This window comes from Pseudorca crassidens, chromosome X (assembly GCF_039906515.1).
Source record: "Pseudorca crassidens isolate mPseCra1 chromosome X, mPseCra1.hap1, whole genome shotgun sequence".
NCBI classification, from domain to species: domain Eukaryota; kingdom Metazoa; phylum Chordata; class Mammalia; order Artiodactyla; family Delphinidae; genus Pseudorca; species Pseudorca crassidens.
Genome location: NC_090317.1, coordinates 108786368 through 108792367, shown reverse-complemented (window position 1 = coordinate 108792367; position 6000 = coordinate 108786368). Strand labels below are relative to the sequence as shown.

The 6000-nt window shown below is 42.6% G+C and overlaps 1 protein-coding gene across 1 annotated transcript in view; it reads left to right on the top strand.

Moving 5' to 3' along the window:
• The first annotated feature begins 3156 nt into the window (after positions 1–3156).
• The window catches only part of IL1RAPL1 (interleukin 1 receptor accessory protein like 1), a 1336730-nt gene continuing 1333886 nt past the window's right edge, over positions 3157–6000 (top strand). The window contains exon 1 of the mRNA XM_067722926.1: positions 3157–3879. The gene's annotated coding sequence lies outside the window, so the exon portion shown is untranslated. The remainder of the gene's footprint in view (positions 3880–6000) is intronic.

The window sequence follows — 6000 nt, the reverse complement described above, 5'->3', positions numbered from 1 at the left end:
TGCAGCCAGTTTTTACTACAAACCCCATAATGCTTTGGATTATAGCCTACAATCCCCATACTGCAGCACGAAACTTACTGTTAACCATCCTGTTACTGGGGGAAAGAAAAGAACAGAACATTTGAGAAGAACTATGTAACATGCAAGGATTCGGCTAGAATAGTAAATTATTGATTTTCATAGTATTCTGAGATTTATTTGCCTTCTACTTTAGTAAAAAAGGCATATATATGGATATGCACACTAGTTTTTCATCCTGAATAAAATATCACTTTAATCGCAAACAATGAGCCAAGGTATATACTTCCCATGTCACAGCCTTTTTTTATACCCATCATTGAGTTGTGTAGTTTTTTAACACCCACCCCCCTTGGGAGGTAGGTCAGCTTTACTCAGATTTTAAAATAAAATCACAATACATTGTTTAATGCTCTAAACATCTGCAAATGAGAATTTGGTGAAGTAATTAAAATTCTTAATTAGATGCACCTTGCAGCTGCTGTTAGTCTTATTGGCAATAATGCAGCTACATTTTGTTCTGACACATATCTTGAGAAGAGTTAGAGAGAGAACTGTAGGGAGGCAAGAGGAAAATGTTCCCACACAGTTCAAGACAGTTCGCACAAAGAGGATCCCATGGCAACAAACAGGGAGGCCCACAGTTGGCTCTGTAAGATCCAGGAATAGACAATGCTTCACCTCAGATTCAAACAAACACTTCCCTTCCTGGATCTGAAAAGAAAGCGTTTCAAATTATCTCTTGCAAGAGGATCGAAATGGTCAAATGTTCACCCGTGTCTTCAACACACTTTTCAAAGCTTCTGGATCCTCTGTGCAGCCCATGTCAAGGTAATCATTAGAACTCTTGCTTTGTGTAGAATAACAAACTGACTAGCAAAAGCCTTGCAAATAGAGGACTTGATTTTGGTACCATATGGAAGTAGAGTAGACCTTGGCAACCGGTTAATTTCAACCTGTCATTTTACAGACAAGGAAACTGAGGCCAAGAGAAATTAAAGTGAATCCCTTGGGTAATTACGGCTACTTAGGAGTAGAAATCAGGCTCAAATCTAGGATTTGAGCCTACAGCTCAGGACTTTTACTTCTAAACTTTGCTTGAAGCAATTAAATTTGTTACTTGTGGCCCCCTCTCAGTCCATCTGAAGTCAAGTTCATCGCTTAAATGGGTCAGCCAAAGGACCACAACAAGAGAAGGTGCTAAGAATGTGGATCACCTGTATGAGAAGAGGAGGATATATTTCCCCTTCACCCCTGATTCTCAGTTTACTCTGGATGGGAGCCTGTGGGGAAGGAGCAGGGAAAGGAGAGTGGCTGGCATGTAGGCGGTTAATCTGGGTGAGTTAACTCCTGGGAAACCACATAACACTTGCCTACACACTTTAACCAGATCTTCCCTCAGCTTGGACTGGGAAGTTCATTATACTGCTCCTTCCTTTTTAAAACTACATATTGACTTCCCTATCCAGTCTCTCAGCCCTCATTCAATCTCACCTGTGACCTGAGTTTAGCTTGCATTAGTTTAGCTCGCATTTGACCGAATATTTGCAAGGCTTTCCTTTATCTTCAATTGGGTTTTATTCCCCACATTAAATGAAGATACACTTCTCTAGGGTCAAGGCTGCTTTGCCTATTTATTGTTCTATTTGGGGTTAAACCTTACATTACAAAAGCTTGTGAAATACATTGTAGAATGGGTTGTTTTCGAGATCGGGGGCTACAGGTGGTGTGTGGGAAAACTTGAAGGGCAGGGAGCGGGAGGGGTGGAGATTGGAAAAGTGTTTCTCAGCCTCTAGCTGCCTTGCCCACCCCACTGTCAGAACCTGACGTTGTGGTTGCAGTGCAGATATTAACTCTTCTGTAGAGTCTTGCTACTCCAAGTGTGGGCCATAGACCAGCAGCATTGTTATGGTCCATGGACCAGCTTATTATAAATGCAGACTGTCAGGCCTCACTCCAGACTTACTGAATCCGAATCTGCATTTTAACAAGCCACTCAGGTGATCATGCCTATGTTCCAGATTGAGAAGTATAGAACCACATGTATTATATTATCCCAAGGTAATATAAAGGGCACACATCTTAAACTGAGCAAATATCCTAATTTATTTGATCACTACCTACTTTGTCCCTCTATTCCCATCACGACTCCGTCTCAGATTCCCATCCCGCAGCGAACTCTGTGACACGGCGGCTGGGAGGAGGATCCTCTTCAATCTCCTCCTCTTTGCGCCCCGCCCCTCACCCCCTCCCAGAGAGCCTGCCACTGGCACCCTTCTCCCGAGCCCCGCTCACTCAAGGAAGATTTTGCTCCTCCCCAAACAGAAAGAACGGCAGGGTGGAGAGTACTGCCTCCTGCACTCACAATTTACATACCAATACCGGCAGAAGCACTTTGCAAAACTGCCGTTTAGAAACAATTATCACCGTGCCGCCGGAGGTTTGGAGCAACCGCTTCGCACCAGGCTGCCGTTTGAAATCCGGCTTAAAGTGATTTAGAGAATGGTCGTGTATGGGTGTGTGTGTGTGTGTGTGTGTGAGTGTGAGTGTGTGACAGTGAGTGTGAGGGAGAGTGAGAGAGAGGTCGCTCGCAATAACAAATCAGCTCTAAAGAGAAGTGATGAAAAGGAGGTTATTATGAGCATGTCAGTTTAGGCATCACTCTCTCTACCTTTCTGCCTCCTATAGAAATGGAACCGTAATTCTAAGGTGGCTAACGCTGGACTGGGTGAAGCGTCCCCAGTTGCCGGTCCACTTTTGCCTGGAAGGACAGATTCTCGTTATTCGAGGCCTCGCAGGGTCCTTTCCCAAAGATTCCCAGGCTACACTCCTCTCTCTTAAGTCTTTGAAAACTAAAACTCGCAAAGCGGTGGCGTTCTGTGGATTGGCTAGTACTAAAATATCCATTGGGTGGCAGTAACACTATCCTCTTTATGACTTGCAGCAAACCAGAGAATGCATTCAATCAAATGAACCGATCTTGTAGAAACACTGGAATCATTTATGCATTGCAGTTTCTCTTTCTTGTTTTCGCTCCTTCTTCCCTGGGATATTTTGAGTGGATTGTGGCTATTAATCAAGATCTCGTGCTAGTCGTGGTTTCCTTGTCGTTTTCGCTCAGGATTAGCATCATTCAAGGCAAACGCAAAGCTGCTTTTTTCCCCCCACTCTTTTTTGAAAAATCATTTTTGGGGGCTGCTGAAAGGAGCTAGGACCCAGGAGACACCTTCCCAAACAGCAGGGGTTGTGTGCTTTCACATAGCAGTACTGTACAAGGAAAGCCCCGTTGGATCTGTTATTGCGGGATACTTGTGAAATATACATAGGATTCTTTCTTATGGCTGCATCCCGGATCTGGAAATTTTACTTGGGGACCAAGGGGATCTGAAAGGCTACATGGATACAGAAGATTTGCCAAAGGCAAGACTCCGATTCTTGTCGTAGAGCTCACAGACTTCCTCACTTACCGGCCTTTTCTTTCCTTGTTTTTAAAAAATTTCTTCCCTTTTTTTCTGCCCTCTCCTCTATCAGTCTCTCCTTTTCTATCTGCCTCTTCTTTTTTCTCCCAGTTTTCTTTTTTTTCCCCTGCTCTGCACCTGGATTGTATCTTCACCGAACAATCGGGCACTTTGAGAACTAACTGGAGGCAGTCTTGTAGGGAAGAGCTGTATGGAATTATCTGCTTTTATGGTGAACTTGGCATTTGTGAATGGGTATCTTGTTCACGATATTAATTGCTAGCAAAAACAAGAAAAAGAGCACAGGAGTAAAACGTGGATTTTTCTGAATACGCATTGTGATGACCAGCAGTTACCTTACTGACTGATATCCAGAGGAGAATAATTTGGAAGACTCTTGTGGGTAAGGTCATTTTATATATGCAAACCCATCAGTGGCGTGAGCAAACTTGGGCGTTTGTAATGGAATGGGTGACTTGGATGATTGCTGCATCGCCTAGATGGCTGTGATGTGGCCGTTATTGGCACTGAATGGAATAACTGCAGTTGGGTGTGTTGGTGTGTGTGCGTGTGTGTGTGTGTGTGTGTGTGTATGTGGGACTGTATTCTGAGTGTAATTGAAAATAAATCAAAGCATCACTCCCCCTCCAATTATTTTGATATGGGAGAGTGTCTTGAATTAATTCTGGGTAGACACTCTTTGTTTGGATGCAATATTTGTGGCTCTTGTGTTCTGGAAGGGGTAGCAGCCGTGAAAGGACACTTACTGAAGAGCCCTATTTAAAATGAAACGAGCCACTCTTTATTCATTAAAAGAAATATGTTTTCAACTCAGTGCAGCATTCTGCTGCATTTCACAGCCGCAATGGGACCAGGGACATCCCACTTGTCAAGTTCTTAAACTTTAAGGTGATAATCATTGTTAATTGTTCTCTAGGTTGTGATTATTGGAGATTATTAAGTACCCTAGGCTACTTTTTTATGTACTGGATTATCATTCAGAATTAAAAAAGAAAAGAAAAAGCTGAAAACGATGACTAAAATAGAGAATGGTGCAATATTATTTTCAGTATCACCATAATGCTTTCTTTCTTAAGTTCAGTTTGTCCAATAATATAATTATTTACCCAATATCCTGTATAGCTGAGGCTGCGACCCACGTGCAGGGGAGTCGAAGGTCTGGAAGCAGAGACCATCCTTTTATTGCAGTGCAGCCAGCTTTGGAAATGCAGGCAGTTACACACTTCCCTTAACCTTAAGTTGAGGATGTGTTCTATCTGTTACATCTATTTTACCCTTTCGGTAAAAAGTTAGAGACAAGAGCATGAAGGATGCTTAAGCATATTCTGCCTGGGAAACAGGATTTAAAAAATCAATATTGATGACGTGGTTCAGTGCACTGTACTGCAATGCTAAAGTCCCATATTCAGTTCCAATGATGAGAGAATGGAGCATTTACATGTGTTATAAATCTCACCTGGTAGATTGATCTGAAGGGGAGGGGAGAAGATATGTGGATATGAAGGAAGATGGATGGAAGTCGTGCATAATCGGTGATTATGTAACTTCATTACATCAGCGAGCTTCAGTCAACGATAGTGAGATGAAATGATTGTATAGAGGCTTCATCACCCCTGTTAACTTTTGAAGGCTTGTAACAGCTAACGGAGGAGGAGGACGGGGAGGAGGAAGAGGAGGAGGAGGAGGAGGAAGGGGAGGAAGACAGACAGAGATTAGCTCCAAGGGTCCTGTAAACCCTGATCTCTGTGGCGAATTTAGCATGAGTTTTCTCATAGTGAGTTTCTGGGGGACAGCAGATCATGTAAGCTTTAGGGCCAGGCAGGAGCAATTTTAGCCACACCCGTGGAGAGTCAAATTGAGTCCGCAATGTTTCACAAGTGCCCCATTGAGTAATTGGGGCTGATGATCCCAGCCAAGGTCATAGTTCTGTACCCTATGATTGAAATACATGACCCTAAGCGAGTAGAAAGTTAAATCCATTGAAATGAAGACTGTGAATGGAATGACTATTTGAGATCCTCTCTTGTATTTTTCCTGGTAGAGCTTGATGCAGATTTCAGTCTGGTGGTTCCCTCAATAAAAATGATTGCTTCCACAGTGTGTCAGAAATGAGTGTTTTGTACCTTTATCTCTGCTTTGACAGCCTCTTTCTGGGCCATTTTAACCCTCTGGGAAAAGAGAAGTAAAAACCTTCAGAGGTAATGTTATCCTGTTAAATTAAAGAAATAAATGGCAACGAATTCATTATTAATACAAATCCCAGGGGAAAAAAGAGCAATCCTTTTTCAAGTTTTACTTATTGCATGGCTTAAAGGACATGTTGCAGCCGCCTGTGAGTTTTACCATGAGACGAGAAATGTGCTTTGCTCAGGGTACAGAGGAATACTGCAGAATAAAATGTCAATTTCCCTGATGTTTTATTTGGAGCCATGATTTTCTTTAAAAGAAGAGGCACATCATCTCCTTTCGGCCTTCTGTTGTTTTAGGATCTGTTTTTCCCTCA